The sequence below is a fragment of the Spodoptera frugiperda genome, chromosome 6, assembly GCF_023101765.2.
Source record: "Spodoptera frugiperda isolate SF20-4 chromosome 6, AGI-APGP_CSIRO_Sfru_2.0, whole genome shotgun sequence".
In the NCBI taxonomy this organism is placed as follows: Eukaryota; Metazoa; Arthropoda; class Insecta; order Lepidoptera; family Noctuidae; genus Spodoptera; species Spodoptera frugiperda.
Genome location: NC_064217.1, coordinates 11,454,669 through 11,474,172, shown reverse-complemented (window position 1 = coordinate 11,474,172; position 19,504 = coordinate 11,454,669). Strand labels below are relative to the sequence as shown.

Below are 19,504 nucleotides of genomic sequence, written 5' to 3'. Positions count from 1 at the left end.
GGGTAAGGTCGCCGCGTGTGTCTCTAGACATCGCCAATGCTTTTAACTCCCTACCCTGGAGCTGCAAATTAAGGGCACTCCGGTACATCCGGGTGCTTACCTACCTTCGTCGTTTAATCGAGGCGTACCCAACGGTCAGGTATGTTACGTTCCCCGGTCACCAAGGCGAGTGTAACCGGCGAGAGATGTCGCGCGGTGTTTCACAGGGTTCGGTTTTGGGACCGCTCCTGTGGAACATCGGCTACGACTGGGTGCTGCGCACCGACCTCCCGAACGGCGTCATCGTAATCTGTTACGCCGACGACACGCTGGTGTTAGCGCACGGGAGGTCGCTCCAGGCGACGGCCAATTTGGCGAGGGCGGGTGTGGCGGTTGTTGCAAAGATCCGGCAATTGGGATTCAAGGTGGCGCTTACAAGTCGCGACCGACGCTTCGGGCGGCAGATGATAGATGGGGCCCAATAGAGTCGATGCCTGACACGGAGCTGGGGACTATCTAGCGAGTTTACCTTGGCTCCGGCCAGAAAAGCAGGAGTAGGAACAGGGTGGTTTTTAGTCAGTAAGAGTCTGACACTCCCACTCATCAATCCATTGGATGAATACCCTCCCCCTCCCCCCGTGAATCCAACTTATGTAAGTATTCAATATTACATTATATCAAATTTAACTTTTAAAGTGATATCACGTGCCAGTGGTTGCATCGGTTAAATGATTAATAATAATAAAAGTTACAAAACATGGGTTTTACCAATATTTTATCATACAATTCTGTTCGGTTAATATGTAACAGAGTACTTGATAGTAGGTACCTATAGTTTTGATAAAAATTGTAAACACTATTTGATTGTCACATATAATGTCGGTACTAAACTACGTCATTAGTCGTTATATATAATCGGAGCTACCAATTATGAAGTCTTCAGTTCAGTCCAGTAATAGCAATCTGTAATCGCTTATTATTATTAATACCTTATCATCATCGTCTTAGCCTAAAAGTACCTCTTATCTCTTTATTTTGCAACGACGCTATTTATCCCCGAAGGGGAAGCCTGATATGCATATTACGGCGGGTCTACCTTTATTAGCAGAATTTTTTTGGTCACAATTTTATTTTGCATAACAACGCATGGCAGAAACTTCATTTCGCAGAAAATCATTTGAAATGTATGCCATCATTTGCAATACATTAATAACGCATAATTTTGTAAGGCAGAATCATCTTTAGGCATAAATTGATACCCATAATAATTGAAAGGTAGAACCATCATATTGCAGTATGTTCACTGTCAGAATCATCTTTTGGCATAAAATTCATAGCCATAATAATTGAAAGACTCATCTATCACGCAAGCATGCAAGCAAGCATGCATGCAGCAAGCAAGCAAGCCAGCAAGCAAGCATACCAACAAGCGTGCAGCATGAAAGCAAGCATGCAGCATACAAGCAAGCATGATTTGGCATGCAACGATTCGGTTCTGTCACTTCGCCAACTTTTGTAGTACAACATATTGACTTTTTAAGACAATATTTTAATTTGAGGTTAAGAATATGGTTACACTTTATAAAAACGACAATAATTATGCCTAGTAAAATTATTCCAAATGATATTCTACCATTTTCTTAATATGCCAAGTGAAATTATGCCAAATAAAATTCTACCATCTTAAAAGTATGCCTTTGTAAATTCGGACATATAAACATTCAGCAAAACAATAATTATATTAAATGATTTTTATGCCATGTGTATATTCGTTTAAAGAAGATTCTGCCACGTGTGTTATGCCAAACAAATTTCGGAGCATTAAAATTCTGCCAGATAGTTCCTCTATCTGGCAGAATTTATGCCGACATGTAATTCGGTCTTACAAAAAACCGACGTGAAACAACGCTTGCGTTGCGTTTGTGTTCAAAGAATAAAAGGGCCACGTTCCTTTACCCGTGTACGTCAAGTGAGTACGATATATTATAAGTATATATGTATTTATTACAAGTATATAATGTCACAACTTAATCGAGCAGCTTTGAGGAAAAATGAGTATAGAATAGCAGTAATATCGCGACCACCGACCGAGTTGCACCGCTTGATAAAATGTCGAACGCAACACATACAGACGCACAAGTCAATGAGGCTACCCTTTCATTTGAAAGCACTCCAGAGCTCTGTATTAGAATCGTTGGAATTGCCATCTCATCACTATGCCTGATACTACAATTAGTGCTCTACAAAATCCGGCCGAAAATACGGAAACTGGACCAGAAGATCCTCACACAGTTGACAGTGGCAAGATTGATAAACTCGATAATGGAGATGTTGATGACCGACCAGTACTTCAACGACTACACCAAGGATCTGGTCTTTGCGCTGTATTTCCATACGGATGCAGCGCTCATCTCATGGATGTTTGTGTTCACGAAGAATTTATATGAAAAAGTGGTGTTAGTGTTTGTGTTAAAAAAAATCAGCTTTTTGATACTATCTCTACTCGTATGGATCATAGTTATACCAATAGGAGTGTTATGTCCAGTGAGCCTGGTGGTAGATTTTTTCCTAGATTACTATAAAGTTTACTCGTGGTTAAAGTTCATTGTGTTGACAATGAATCTATTATTTTTTGGCAAAATATTTTACGTCATCGCAACCAGGAATCAAAAGACTAACAGGAACATGAAGGATATTGTAAAGACTTGTATCATTTCTTTTGTATTGGTGTGCATGACCAGTTTGCAAGTATTTATTAATGACATACTGTCGTACTTGGAAATGACTACATTATCAAATATATTTTGTTTAATAAATAACTACCAAGTGATACCCGCGACCGTAATATTTCTAATTCTATCCAAAAATTGTATCTGAACTAAAGTACAAATTTCTACGAAACAAACACTTAATACCTCCGACAGAAAAAAAAAGATGGACTGATGGATTCTTATTAAGTTTAATAAAGTTATAGATTAAAAAGTTCAGTCGAATATCAACCTTAAATGCATTTAATTGTAAGATGAAATTATTTTGTAAGTGTTAGAACTATACAAACTCTAATATTAGAGTGCCATTTTAGTTTTATTGTACCATAATTATATCAGACTAATTACTTAAAAAGTATATTTAGTTCTCCTTACCGATTTCGGTAACGACGACCTTACATAAGCTTATTTCCTGTCGTGGATAATTATAATTATTAATTTACTTAATAAGTATAATAGTAACAAACGCGATGCTACAAAAAGATTAAAATATACTACGTTACGTATTACGTACAATTTGTTTATTAGGACTCCTAGACATTCAATTATGAAAAAACCTCAAATCATTGCATCCGTTTGAGCTGTAGTTTCGCAAAATTTTAAGAAAGTCTTAGAAATAATCTGCAGTGTTATTGATTTGCTTGGTAATATTACCTATACAAAACTGTTTGAAATGAAATATAATAAAATGTTAATATTTTAATCGTGTTTTATTCATAGAACTTGGACCCCTTTTTAAGGGAGAGGGGGAATCATCCAATGACTTCTTCCGCCTTGGGTGATGCGAGAGGGAGTTTTAGACTCGTACTGAATAAAAAAGCACCCCGTTCGCACTCCTGCTTTAAGCCGGAGTCCCGGTGAACCCGCCAGGTATTCCCCAGCTCCGTCAGGCGGTAGGTGAGCAAACCGTAGCGCGTCATAAGCCATTCCTAAAAGGGGGCCTTACAGCTGCGATTACAGCGAGCCCAAGAACTTTGACCCTAACACTGATATTTTATATGCATTTATGTAAATGTAACAGATAATAACACAATCACGATATGTCACTATACAATGTTTACATATGTATTATATCTACTCTTATGCTACAAAACATACACTTATTGCGTATTTGAACATTGCTTTGACCGTACCGTATTTGCAAGCAATTAAAGACGGAATATAATTATTAAAAATGTATAGATAGATCGATTCGGCAACTGGGCCCGCGGTCTCAGTTACTTGCGGGTCTAGTCACCGGATTCCTCATTATGAGTTAGGACTAATATTATTATTTGTTACCGAATTTTCTAAGGAAATCCTTAGGAATCCCGAGACTCGGGGCTTTACAGCAACATAATAAATAATTATGTACCTATAGTAAATGAGGAAGTCGTAGACGGCTCGGAAAAACCCAGGTTGTCTGTTTGATTTTCCTTTATACTCCTACCCATTTATGCGCCATTTCGGATCATCGGGTCTTAACTAAATCTGTTGCGCAGCGCTGCATCCCGCGCCACACGTGCGGGTGCGGGTGCGGATGTACCTGTGGCCTGTGGGTATCATTTTCATAAATATATTGAGAGGCAACTGTCATTATTTTAATTTATTTAAACAATTCTCTGAGCGAGTGCCTCTGATTTAGACCATAAATTAATAGCAGAACAAAGACAGACTGAATGTCAGCAGCATTCCCCCACTGGAGAATACCGTACGACATGATGCTGTGGAAATAACTAAAATGTACTAGTCGCGCTGTATCCACATCGGTTATGCTGCAGAACTGGGTTTTAATCGACAACCTATCTATGATATGTGGACACCATTGGAGCCTAGAGTTTAATGTTACACCCAAAAAGATAGTGGTATATATAGGTTTACGGAGCTGCCGACTACCTAGCGGGTTTCCCGCAGAACCGGCTTGAAAAGCAGGAGTAGAAACGGAGTGGTTTTGTGGTCAGTAAGGGTCTGTCACTCCCTTTCGCCTCTCCTAAGGCGAAAGAAGACATGGATGATTTACCCCGCTTAAAAATAAAATCTATACGTTGCAATTTGATCGCCCCTGATTAGCACGCTGGTTTTTATCTGTCTAACATTTTGTGTTGGAAATTTAATACATTTCGTTTTAGTTTTATTTAATAAAGGTTTTTGACACTAAACCAGTTTACTATTTTTGAGAGAGAAATATTTATATTATCAACAACTGAATGTCGCCGTTTAAGTTTAAATAATAGCGGAGTATCGTCAGCAAACAGCACTATCTCATGGTTATCTCTTACAAGGTAGCGTATGTCATTAATGTAAATAAGAAACAAAAACGGGCCGAGAATTGATCCCTGCGGAACACCCATTCTGACCACTGAACCGACAGAAATCTTTCTATTCACCTTCACTCTCTGAACCCTGATAATCAAGTATGAGGTAAGAAGGTCCAAGAGGCACTGTGTATGCCATAATGGGATAGCTTCCTGATTAAAGTATCACGAAGAACACAATCGAATGCCTTAGATGAGACATAAAATGTTCCCAAAGCGTCGCCTGAGACCTGCCACGCGTCACATATATGATTAAAAATAAAAGTTCAACACCGGCAATCAGTTCTTGAACGACCCCGACGAAAAAATTTTTGCATTTGATTTAAAATAAGATTTTCAAAAAATTTTACTGAATGTGCGTAGCACTGAAATAGGTTTAAAGTTTGTGGGGTCAGAAGTACTACCTACCTGATTTAAATAACGGAGTTATTTTACTGTTTTTCATGAAATCAAGAAACACACCACAATAAATACCTCATTCCCATCACCTTGCGTACCCCTAGCCACACACATCCACCCAAATGCAGATAGAATTCATTATTCCACGCGAACAAGTCACCGGCAAAAGCTAGTGCACATTATTAAAGATCAATCGTACATTCAATTAAACCAAAAGAATTTATGATTCAATATTGATAGTCTAGCTTTCAATATCTCATTAAACAAGTATATAAATTATGCAAAAACTATAAAAGCTATTAAGATAACCGATTTTTTAAAATAATAATTACGATAGATCTGAAAATCGACAACTGTCACAGAACAGTATATTATTTTTTAGCTAAGAAAGAAGAGAGAATGAACCTCCTGACGCCTCAGCATCGCGGGAGACACTCCGGGGGTCAGGGATCGCGAGACGATCTGCGTAGGTCACCGCACGACCAGAACCAGACCCAAAGCGCACTCAAAGAGCCAGACCACCACGATAGGGTCCAGTAGGGCTGATGCCCGAGCCGGTGCTGCCTAACACGGGTTAGCGGGGTCCGGCTTAAAGCAGGAGTAGGAACGGGGTGGTTTTTACCCAGTAAGAGTCTGACACTCCCTCTCGCCAAGTACATTATTCTTTGGATAATTCGTCTATAATATTCTAAAGATGCTTATAAACGACAACCTTTATGAAATTATAAAAAGTTTGTATTTTTTGTTGTCTGTCTACGAGTATTTATTATTAATTATCCATTACTCATACTCGTGTATAACTTAGTTTCCATGATCTATCCTTACATAGTTAAAGTTAAAGATAAAAAACGTAGTCGTTGTTTTGCGGAAGCCAAACGCATATAATTAATTTTATATTGTAAGGCGATTAAGAATATCGGTGAGTAACAGTTAGATACTATTTATTTACACAGATTACTATTTCAACGTTATTCTTTGTTCTTCACCTTTTATGCTTATTATATACCTTTTAAATGGGAATTCATAAATTAACGTAACTTTAGTTAAATATCCATGGTTATTTATAACGATAGTTGTGTCAACGTGTTGCCTATATACCCCATTGTGGCATGGGTAAAGTAAAAAATATTTTAGGTTCCTACTTCTTGATAAGGTAGCTTTTTTCTTTGTTAGTAAACGACGGTAAAAATCGGTTCAGTAGTATCGAAATTACCAACACACCTACAAACAAAAATATTCTGTATAACATTAGTGAAGTGAATCTAGATAATAAATTAAAAACTTGTAATACAACTTTAGCGAGAGCTTCGACGAAAAATTATTAAATAATGTTAGTCGTCTCGCGATCCATACCACAGTTGCACCGCTTGATAAAATGTCCGACGGAGCAGATTATGTGTATGATTATAGTGACGAGTTAGTCAATGGCACTAACTTTACATCAGGGGATGTCGATATTGAGTTCCCTGAGATAGGAAGTATTACAGAGCTCTATATTAGATACGTTGGAATTGCCATCTCATCACTATGCCTGATACTACAATTAGTGCTCTACATAATCCGGCCGAAAATACGGAAACTGGACCAGAAGATCCTCACACAGTTGACAGTGGCAAGATTGATAAACTCGATAATGGAGCTGTTGATGACCTACCAGTACTTTGACGACTACACCAAGGATCTGGTCTTTGCGCTGTATTTCCATACGGATGCAGCGCTCATCTCATGGATGTTTGTGTTCACGAATAATTTATACGAAAAAGTGGTGCTAGTGTTTGTGATAAAAAAAATCAGCTTTCTGATACTATCTCTACTCGTATGGATCATCGCTGTACCTATAGGAGTGTTATGTCCAGTGAGCCTCGTAAATGATTTTTTCTTTGACTACTATAAAGTTTACTCGTGGTTAAAGTTCGTTGTGTTGACAATGAATCTATTATTTTTTGGCAGAATATTTTACGTCATCGCAACCAGGAATCAAAAGACTAACAGGAACATGAAGGATATTGTAAAGACTTGTATCATTTCTTTTGTATTGGTGTGCATGACCAGTTTGCAAGTATTTATTAATGACATACTGTCGTACTTGGAAATGGCTACATTAGCAAATATATTTAGTTTAATAAATAACTTCCATGTAGTACCTGCTACCGTAATATTTTTAATTTTGGCCAAAAATTGTATCTGCACTAAAGTGGTAATTTCTAGGGAACAAACACATAATACTTCCGATAAAAAATAGATCCAAGCGCATTCCTTTTTAATAAAAAAATAAGATGGACTCATGGATTCTTATTAAGTTTAATCAAGTTATATATTAAACAGTTCAGTCTAATATCAACCTTAAATGCATTTAATTGTAAGATGAAATTATTTTGTAAGAGTGTTAGAACTATACAGACTCATACTACTGAGACTACTTACAGAGTGCCATTTTAGTTTTATTGTACCATGTATCAGACTAATTACTTAATAAGTAAGATAGAGAATTCATTATTAAAATATATCATGGAGATGGGTTTTATTTTTATTATGATAAAACAATTTGTTTACCAAGGTAGGTAGGAATTTAACTCAAAAATAGTATAATAAAATATTTAATATAATTTGTTTAAGAAAGACGTAGAAATAAGCTGCAGTGTAATTGACAAGTACAAAACTGTTTCAAATTAAATAAATGTTAATATTTTAATCGCGTTTTATTCCAAGAACTTTGACCCTAACACTGATGTTTTATATACATTTATGTGAATGTAACAGATAATAACACAATCACGATATGTCACTATACAATGTTTACATATGTATTATATCTACTCTTATATGCTACAAAACACATACACATTCCGCAAATACTTTTCACAAATACTGCGGAGTTTGTTAAAAGGCAGCAACCAGTGGACGTCACGTAACGTCTCGCCTTTTATCCTCGAAGGGGTAGGCAGAGATGCACATAACGGCACGTGATGTCGTTATACAATGTACATCCACTTTTCACCATTTGTGTTTTAAGTCCCATGTAATAAGGGGGCGAACCATTGGAATCGGTATCTATGTACATATAATAAATCTGTAGAAGGGTCAATTCTGTACATTGAAAATATTGAAAAAATAAATAGCAGGGGGTGTTACTGGATCTATACTAAACCCAAATATGTGATTAAAATTTTTTGTCTGAATGTCTATCTGTCTGTCTGTATGTTCAGGCATCATGTGAAAACTAACGATTCGATTTCGATGAAACTTGGTATAATTATACCTTATTATCCTGGGCATACAATAGGATACATTTTATCCTGGAAAAATACGTAGAAAAAAAAATCTTAATTTTTCAGTTTTATCCTTAGTCGCCGCGGGGTTCTGCCATGCCGCCGGCCGACCTCACTAACAATGTTGTGTATGCTGAAGCCCTCAATTAACTTTCTGTCGCACTGCCACGATCCCTGTTTAGGGTTCCATAGCCAAATGGCAAAAAACGGAACCCTTATAGATTCGTCATGTCGGTCTGTCTGTCTGTCTGTCCGTCCGTATGTCACAGCCATTTATGCTGCAGCCATTGTAGGGCCTACATAGTTGAAACTTTGTAGGTTGATGTATTCCGGTAACCGCTATTCGAATTTTAAATAAAAATTAATATATTTAAAAATCAAAGAGGCTTCATACATGGAACTGATTAAAAAAATCATTTTTTTCACCTAACCTATCCATGATGGGCTGTAAAAAAGACAATAAGGTTTCTAAAACCGTTTTCGTCAAAATCAATCGTTTGAAAAATTAGACGCTTCCAAAGTGGAAAAACCTCTAACTTTAAAAATAAGAGATAGTTATTATAATTTTGTCAAATGTCACATTATTTTATTGCTTTTGTTAGTTTATTACAATTATAATATGAGTAGGAATTCTATCCTAATCTACCTGACATAAACACTTAAATAAGTAATAAATAAATATGTATAACTTTCTGCAACTTAAAACTAAAATAAAGAAAAAAGATAGATAAAGGTGTTGTTAAATAGTCGAATGATGGTTACCCGCAGGACCTTACGCTTTACGTTGGTCCGATGGTCGAAATTAGCTTGCACGGCGCGCGGTACACGTGTGGCGCGGAATTCAACGCTGCGCCACAGATTTACCTGCAATTCGGCACGATAGCTTGCGACCCGCTTGGGTGTGGTGGAATGACATCATTTGCATCGAAAAATAGATGAGGATAAATTAAATATTTAATATTAGTGATTAAAGGAAATATTTTTCCGCCGCCACCCGCGACCCGCGACTCAGTTGTACCGGTTCAAAATGTCGAATACACCAGATTATGCTAACGCGCTAGTCAATAGCACTAACTTTACACCAGAGGATGTCTACGTTGAGCTCGATAACCCCGAGTTTGAAAGGGATGAGTCGAGAAATGACGAAGGAAACGATGACAAAGAATGCTAGCACGTTGTGGGGGTAATAAATATGGATGACATTATGAGTGCCATTAAGAGTTTGAAAGTAGGTAAAGCAGCGGGATACGATAGGATAACTACTGAAATGCTAATAGGAGGCGGAGGTATAATTGCAAGCCTGCTGTACCTACTTTTTATAAATGTTGGCCAAAGTCGTAATTGTTCCACCATATAAAAAAAAGGGTCGTAGGAGTGCAAAAAATATCGCAGTATACGCCCGAGCGCAGTAGAAAAGTTATATGCCAAGATATTGATTGAAAGAGTGATAGATGTGACTGAGAAGAAAATCTGGGATGTGCAAGCGGGATTTAGAAAGGGAGTAGGGTGTACGGATCAAGTCATTTCGTGAAGGTGCATTTCGGAGAAAGCCTTATATCGAAACACCAAAAGGTATTCTATGCCCTATATTGACCTCGTAAAGGCTTACTATAGCGTGGTGCGGGATGAATTGTGGTCGGCTGTGGCCGTGTATGGGGTGGACAGCCACTTGATTCGGCCACTTAAATCCGTAGCAGCCGGCAGCACGCAGCCGTATGTGCCCTCACCAAGTCTTCATATTTAGAATGGGTCCCGACTGCTTTACTGATGACTTTCTTGTTTAAGGGTTTTTTAATTTTTATAAAGAAACGCAGTCGGGTTTTGTAGTTTTATAAATTACCTTTTTTATTAGTAAACAAAAATCAAATTCGGTTCAGTTGTGCTCCTATGGTACCAACAAACAAACAAAAATCTTCTGTATATTATTAGTGAAAAGAATCTTGATAATTTAAATTGTTAAAAAACTTGTAATACAACTTTAGCGAGGAGTTTCGATGGAAAATTATTAAATAATGTTAGTCGCCTCACGATCCATAACACAGTTGCACCGCTTGATAAAATATTGGACGGACCAGATTCTATCACTGACGCAGTCAATGACATTAACTTTACATCAGGGGATGTAAATGTTGAGTTCCCTGAGATGAAACGTATTACAGAGTTCTATGTTAGAATCGTTGGAATTGCCATCTCATCACTATGCCTGATACTACAATTAGTGCTCTACAAAATCCGGCCGAAAATACGGAAACTGGACCAGAAGATCCTCACACAGTTGACAGTGGCAAGATTGATAAACTCGATAATGGAGATGTTGATAACCTACAACTACTTCAACGACTACACCGTGTATCCGGTCTTTGCGCTGTATTCACAAACGGATGCAGTGGTCAACTCATGGATGTTTGTGTTCACTAAGAATTTATACGAAAAAGTGGTGTTAGTGTTTGTGATAAAAAAAATCAGGTTTCTGATTCTATCTCTGCTCGTGTGGTTCCTCGCTGTACCTGTAGGTGTGATATATACAGTGAGCCTTGCGGAGGATTTTTACATTAATTTTTTTGCAGTTTACTCATTGTTTAAGTTCATTTTGTTAGTAATCAATCTAATATATTTTGGCAGAATATTTTACGTCATTAGAAAAAATACTAAATTAAAAATTAAGGCTATTATAAAAGCTTGTATTATTTTCATTCTGTTGTTATGTTGCAGCCTTATTACCAGCATTTTTGTTTTCTTCAAAATGATTTCAACATATTTCCGACATAATTATGAAGATCATCTAACACTAGTTAGAATAATAAATTGTATAAATATCTACCAAGTAGTGCCTGCCACCATTATATTTCTCATTTTGACCAAAAAATGTGTTTAAACTAAAGTTTTATAGTAGGGGTTTTACGTCGGATTAACGTTTGGGAAATACTTAGCATCCTGATTAATATACTCCACATAATACATATATCTGATCTTTGGACGGGTCGAAGAAAACCATTAAAAAACATCTAATCAAACTGCCTGTGCTTTGAGTGCACAGTTGGCGCGGTGGCAGGGGAACCGGCTGCCGCGCAACCCGTAGCGGGTTCGATTCCTGCACGGAGCAACTCTTTGTGTGATCCACATTATTCTTGCTTCGGGTCTGGGTGTCATGTGTATCTAGGGTTGCCTATATTTTTTTGTTAAAATATAGTCTATTTTTTAAATTAACTTAAAAATATAGTACTCTTCAAAAAAATATAGTACTTACAGAGAGTTTAGTAGCTTTGCATTTTTTCATCTTTTAAACGTTTTATACCTATTTTTGCAATGTATACCTATACCTTCATACTCTAGAGTTTGTACAATGGGGGAGGTGTAATGCGTGTGACACGTCGCCTTTACAAATAGCGTAAGTTAGTTGTATTCACAGGTTGTATTAGACACTTCATTAAAGGTATTCTTAGCAACAACACCTGTCTATTCTTTGTTCCCTCGCATTGCACTTTAAAAGATCACGCTGTAGCCAATAGGAGCCGAGAGACGGGTGAAACTGCGTGGGAGCAGCTAGTATTCGATAAAAGTGACAAACGCTTTATTATACTCAATAATATTTAAGGACATTAAAATTGACTGCACGGTTGGCGCGGTGGTTGGGCAACTGGCTGCCGTGCAACGTGTCGCGGGTTCGACTCCCGCACGGAACAACTCTTTGTATGATCCACAGATTGTTGTTCCGGGTCTGGGCGTGATGTGTATGTGAACTTGTATGTTTGTAAACGCACCCACGACACAGGAGAAAATCCTAATGTGGGGCAACGTTTTTCTTAAAAAAAATAAATAAATAAAAAAAAACAGCTAATAGACAGAAGAAAGGAATAATTTAAACTTTGTATAAAATAGAATCACTTATTAAAATATACAAATTATTTATCAATAAAAAATACACAACTCTTTTGAATTTTATCACTCTCAATTTTAACACAAAGAAATAAATTTTATTCTGGTTTAAAAACCAAAGAAATTATCGTTTTACAGAGTTCTAATGCTAATTATATACACATAACGTCCATATATATATAGATATATATATATATATATATATAACGTCACGCCTTTAGTCCCCGAAGGGGTAGGCAGAGGTGCACATTATGACACATAATGCCAATGTACACCCACATTTCACAATATAGGTTGTAAGTCCCATGTAATAGGTGGTGAGCCTATTGCCACATACCGGGCACATTTCCAAACTCCGTGCTACCACTGACAAATTTTCGAAAAACTGAAAAAAGCCCAGTAATACGCCCGACCCGGGAATCGAACCCGAGACCAAGGCTCGGATAACGGTTAAATTTTCAAACCGTTATTATGTACTTGTACGCAAAACCTTTACATTGGGTTTCGTTCGCGAAACCGGTTTTTTTAAACCGGTATTTGGAACAGTATTTTCATAAAGGTTTTTTCGGATTAACCGGTTTAGAGCAATAAAAACCGGTTAATACGACGCACATCAAAGAAACGCCGCGCGCTGTTCAGCTTATTTCAATAATAATATTTCAACGCGTGTACCGACATGCCCCTCGTCGAATAAACCGGTTAATTTAGGTTAAAATAAAGTTCTTTAATGTTCACGTTCTTAAGAAAAGTTCGGAGGAAAACCGATATAAACCGGTATTAACCGGTATTTTTTAAACCGGTTCCGAGCCTTGCCCGAGACCCCTTGCCCGGCAGTCGCACTTGCAACCACACGGCCAACGAGGCAGTCTAGTATAAAGCTAATTTTAAAGTTGACATAATATGAACAATATTCGTTGTGTGACTGGTCAACTATCACAGATAGATTACAGATTCGTGTCGTTAATGGCTATGAATCCTACCGTACTGTGCTGACTCAGGAATTCCCCAGAGTTCTCATCTTGCTTCAGTCCTGTTATACTCTTCATTAATAATATTACTGACTAAATCCATCACTGTAAACAAATTCTATAAATAAACAAACAATACTATAATACTACAAATAAACAAACTATTTGCGGACGATCTCTCGTCTCAAAATCTATCATATCCGCATCATTGTTACAAAATCAGCGCAGCTTCTAGGTTTTCTTAAGAGGTTTAGGCTCACCAGGGGGTACAGGCTGGTAAGAACAAAAATTGTTTTATATAACGCCTTAGTTTGCCAGTGTAGTATGGATCCCGCACTACGCAGTACATTCGCAAAGAATAGAAAGCTTCCAGAGAGCCTTCACAAAACATTTAGCATGTATCTTCGGTGATATATCTCCCCGGGCCCGTAGGAACAACGTATTCAGTTATGATATGAATTTTGGACCTTTACAAATTTGTCAATAATAAATTGGACTGTGACAAACTAATTGAACAAATAGGACTAATGTTGCCCCATAAGTTGCCCAGATATCCCATTCCACACTAAAGTATCAAATACCAATTTAGGTATGAGTCTTCTCATGGCGGAATGGCAGCAACGACTGTCGCAACCGAGGGCTGGGCTCGCTGTCATCGCAGCGGTAAGTCCCCTCTTTGAGGAGTGGTTAGAGAGGCGCCACGGCGTCCTCACCTACCGCCTGACGCAGGTGCTTACCGGACATGGGAGTTTCGGTAGGTTCCTGTTCCTTATTGGGCGGGAGGAAACGCCCGGGTGTCATCACTGTGAGGACCGCCCGGAGGACACGGTAGAACATACGTTGGCGGTGTGCCCTGCGTGGGCTGAGCACCGCCAAGTCCTCAGGGATGTGGTCGGCGACGGCGACCTCACGCGCCCGGCATTGGTCCAGGCCATGGTGCGGAGCGAGAGGGACTGGGATGCCGTCTCCTCCTTCTGCGAAGCAGTCATGCTAGCTAAGGAGGAGGCGGGGCGCGTGAGAGAACAAACTTCCTCACGCCCCAGCCGTCGCGAGAGACACTCCGGGCGTCGGGGATCGCGGGACGATCTCCGGCCACCGTAAGTGCGGGCCTGCGGACGGCGAGCAAGGGTAGCTCACCGCCCGAACAGAACCAGACCCGTGCGTGCGGCGCGTCGCGTTCCGCGCGCGCCTCAAAGAGCCATCAGACCACCACAGATGGGGCCCAGCAGGGCTGATGCCTGATCCGGAGCTGCGGACTACCTAGCGGATTTACCGGGGCTCCGGCTCGAAAAGCAGGAAAAGGAACGGGGTGGTTTTTAGTCAGTAAGAGTCTGACACTCCCTCTCGCCTCGCCCAAGGCGAGAAAAGTCATTGGATGATTTTCCACCCTCAAAAAAAAAAAGGTATGAGTCTTTAAAGCCCGAATACTTGAATACCAGAGCTCGCAGCTCAAATCGATCATATTAATCCATTCACTATAACTTTAATCCGAGGTGAAAGCCCCCAGGCGCTCCACTATTTAATGTATCCCTTAAACGAAGATTGTCAACGAGTCTTACAGTTTATATCTAAAAATACATATATATTTCTTTTAGTCTTAAGTTATCATTTATCAAAATTGTTGGTTAACCTGTAATTGGCGACTGTACAAGCCCAAAACTAATTTATATGTATTTTCTGTACTTTAATATATTTAATAAATTAATATTATACACATTTAAGACTGTAATATTATTTCTTTCAAGTTACTTAACAGCTTTGTGAAAATTGTGCGAGAAGCGGCTAGTACAATGCAAAAAAAAAGTCGACGAAAATAATTCAACAATGTAAACAAATCAAATACAATATGAGCACAAATTACAAGAAAAATAAAGGTAAATAGAAAGAACAGTCTTACAGTATCGATGCCAAGCACCTTTTATAGGACGAGGTTGACATCTAAACTAGCCAAACTAAAACTAGCTTATACGGCCCCTGTCCGTGCACCGTCCTCGGCTGCACCGGAATCGTTTTCTGGAGAGCTGAAGACACTTCGTTCCCTGTCTTCGCCCGTATGATGTAAAGATTGACCCGCAGGAGCGCTACCCGAGGGTCCCCTGTCATTGCCAAAGTTGTCATCATCGCAATCTGTGTAAGACACCGAATATTAATAAACTTCGACAACATAAAACGTTGCCTATTCTGTCATTCCTCACACAAACAAGGCCCTCACACAGAAAGTAAGCATTCACACTAGAAATAAAGTCACAGATATAAAAATAAATATAAAAAGAAATTCAGAGTTCGTTAAAAAACGCAGCATCCAATGGAATCGATATACAGGGTTAATTTTAAAACACCAACAACCTCTTAGGGCCATATTACTAACATCTTAAACAACATTTTGTTTTATGACTTTACAAAAAGAAAATCAAAGTTTCAAGATTTCGTTGTTCTATCCAGCACATTTCCACTCTGTATTTTACTGCAGGTGCCACCAGTACTAACGCAACGCAAGCGCATCAAAGCGAACGACCGACTGAGGGAACTCGTAAATAGGGCAAGTTTTCCCCACCACTATTGTATTATTGCTTCGCATAGACAACATTTAGAGCGTTCAATTTAAATATTTTTATTTTTGTATGAAAAAATCTGATGAAATAAAATTTGGTGATTTTTTAAAAGTCATAGAACAAAAGTTGTTATTTATGATGTTAGTAGTAACATAGCCCTAAGATGTTGTTGGTGTTTTAAAATTAACCCTGTATGGTATGTTAATTATGTACATTAAAAAAAATACAAATAGTAGAGAGTGTTACTGAAAGACACTAAAGCCAAAAATGTGATTAAAAAAGGTTTTTCTGTCTGTCTGTATGTTCACGCATCACGCAAAAACTATCGGTCCGATTACGATGAAACTTGGTGAATTGTACTTTATAATATCCCGTACACAACACTGGGTGATTTTTATGCCAAAAAAGTATATACACTAAAAACAAACTTAATTGAGCGGCTCGATCCCTAAACCCAATTACTGTACCAAACGTAAATATAAGTTTGACGAATGTTAGGTTACCCGCAGGACCTTATGCTTTACGTTGGTCCGATGGTCGAAATTAGCTTGCACGGCTCGCGGTACACGTGTGGCGCGGGATTCAACGCTGCGCCACAGATTTACCTGCAATTCGGCAAGTTAGCTTGCGACCCGCTTGGGTGTGGTGGAATGACATTATTTGCATCAAAAATAAATGAGCATAAATTATTCTTAACGCAACTCGAGTCGTTAAAGGAAAAAAATTTCCTTGTTTCTGCAGTAATTTCAGGACCTGCGACACAGTTGCACCTATTAATAAAATGTCGGATGGATCAAATAATATTAACGCGCTAGTCGACAGCAGTAACTTTACAACAAAGGATGTCTACATTGAGCACGTTGACCTGGAAAGCACTATAGAGCTCTATGTTAGAATCGTTGGAATTGCCTTCTCATCACTATGCCTGATACTACAATTGGTGCTCTATACAATCCGGCCGAAAATACGGAAAGTGGACCAGAAGATCCTCACACAGTTGACAGTGGCAAGATTGATAAACTCGATAATGGAGATGTTGATGACCGACCAGTACTTCAACGACTACACCAAGGATCTGGTCTTTGCGCTGTATTTCCATACGGATGCAGCGCTCATCTCATGGATGTTTGTGTTCACGAAGAATTTATATGAAAAAGTGGTGTTAGTGTTTGTGTTAAAAAAAATCAGCTTTTTGATACTATCTCTACTCGTATGGATCATAGTTATACCAATAGGAGTGTTATGTCCAGTGAGCCTGGTGGTAGATTTTTTCCTAGATTACTATAAAGTTTACTCGTGGTTAAAGTTCATTGTGTTGACAATGAATCTATTATTTTTTGGCAAAATATTTTACGTCATCGCAACCAGGAATCAAAAGACTAACAGGAACATGAAGGATATTGTAAAGACTTGTATCATTTCTTTTGTATTGGTGTGCATGACCAGTTTGCAAGTATTTATTAATGACATACTGTCGTACTTGGAAATGACTACATTATCAAATATATTTTGTTTAATAAATAACTACCAAGTGATACCCGCGACCGTAATATTTCTAATTCTATCCAAAAATTGTATCTGAACTAAAGTACAAATTTCCACGAAACAAACAGTTAATACCTCCGACAGAAAAAAAAAGATGGACTGATAGATTCTTATTAAGTTATAGATTAAAAAGTTCAGTCGAATATCAACCTTAAATGCATTTAATTGTAAGATGAAATTATTTTGTAAGTGTTAGAACTATACAAACTCTAATATTAGAGTGCTATTTTAGTTTTATTGTACCATAATTATATTAGACTAATTACTTAAAAAGTATATTTAGTTCTCCTTACCGATTTCGGTAACGACGACCGTACATAAGCTTATTTCCTGTCGTGGACAATTATAATGATTAATTTACTTAATAAGTATGATAGTAACAAACGCGGTGCTACAAAAAGATTAAAATATACTACGTTACGTATTACGTACAATTTGTTTATTAGGACTCCTAGACATTCAATTATGAAAAAACCTCAAATCATTGCACCCGTTTGAGCTATAGTTTCGCAAAATTTTAAAAAAGTCTTAGAAATAATCTGCAGTGTAATTGATTTGCTTGGTAATATTATACAAAACTGTTTGAAATGAAATATAATAAAATGTTAATATTTTAATCGTGTTTTATTCATAGAACTTGGACCCCTTTTTAAGGGAGAGGGGGAATCATCCAATGACTGCTTCCGACTTGGGTGATGCGAGAAGGAGTTTTAGACTCGTACTGAATAAAAAAGCACCCCGTTCGCACTCCTGCTTTAAGCCGGAGTCCCGGTGAACCCGCCAGGTATTCCGCAGCTCCGTCAGGCGGTAGGTGAGCATTAACCGTAGCGCGTCTTAAGCCATTCCTAAAAGGGGGCCGCGATTACAGCGAGCCCAAGAACTTTGACCCTAACACTGATATTTTATATGCATTTATGTAAATGTAACAGATAATAACACAATCACGATATGTCACTATACAATGTTTACATATGTATTATATCTACTCTTATATGCTACAAAACATACGCTTATTGCCTATTTGAACATTGCTTTGAACAGTTTTTCGTTTGACCGTACCGTATTTGCAAGCAATTAAAGACGGAATATAAAAATGTATAGATAAATCGATTCGGCAACTGGGCCCGCGGTCTCAGTTACTTGCGGGTCTAGTCACCGGATTCCTCATTATGAGTTAGGACTAATATTATTATTTGTTACCGAATTTTCTAAGGAAATCCTTAGGAATCCCGAGACTCGGGGCTTTACAGCAACATAATAAATAATTATGTACCTATAGTAAATGAGGAAGTCGGAAAAACCCAGGTTGTCTGTTTGATTTTCCTTTATACTCCTACCCATTTATGCGCCATTTCGGATCATCGGGTCTTAACTAAATCTGTTGCGCAGCGCTGCATCCCGCGCCACACGTGCGGGTGCGGGTGCGGATGTACCTGTGGCCTGTGGGTATCATTTTCATAAATATATTGAGAGGCAACTGTCATTATTTTAATTTATTTAAACAATTCTCTGAGCGAGTGCCTCTGATTTAGACCATAAATTAATAGCAGAACAAAGACAGACTGAATGTCAGCAGCATTCCCCCACTGGAGAATACCGTACGACATGATGCTGTGGAAATAACTAAAATGTACTAGTCGCGCTGTATCCACATCGGTTATGCTGCAGAACTGGGTTTTTCGACAACCTATCTATGATATGTGGACACCATTGGAGCCTAGAGTTTAATGTTACACCCAAAAAGATAGTGGTATATATAGGTTTACGGAGCTGCCGACTACCTAGCGGGTTTCCCGGGGCTCCGGCTTGAAAAGCAGGAGTAGAAACGGAGTGGTTTTTGGTCAGTAAGGGTCT

At 38.3% G+C, this 19,504-nt stretch overlaps 1 long non-coding RNA gene across 1 annotated transcript; it reads left to right on the top strand.

Annotated features, from left to right (window-relative positions):
* Positions 1 to 13,234: 13,234 nt before the first annotated feature.
* LOC118267663 (uncharacterized) lies at positions 13,235 to 15,274 on the top strand. The gene is made up of 2 exons (XR_004782966.2): positions 13,235 to 14,142; positions 14,957 to 15,274. It is a non-coding gene; the product is annotated as an uncharacterized LOC118267663 (long non-coding RNA).
* Positions 15,275 to 19,504: the final 4,230 nt, after the last annotated feature.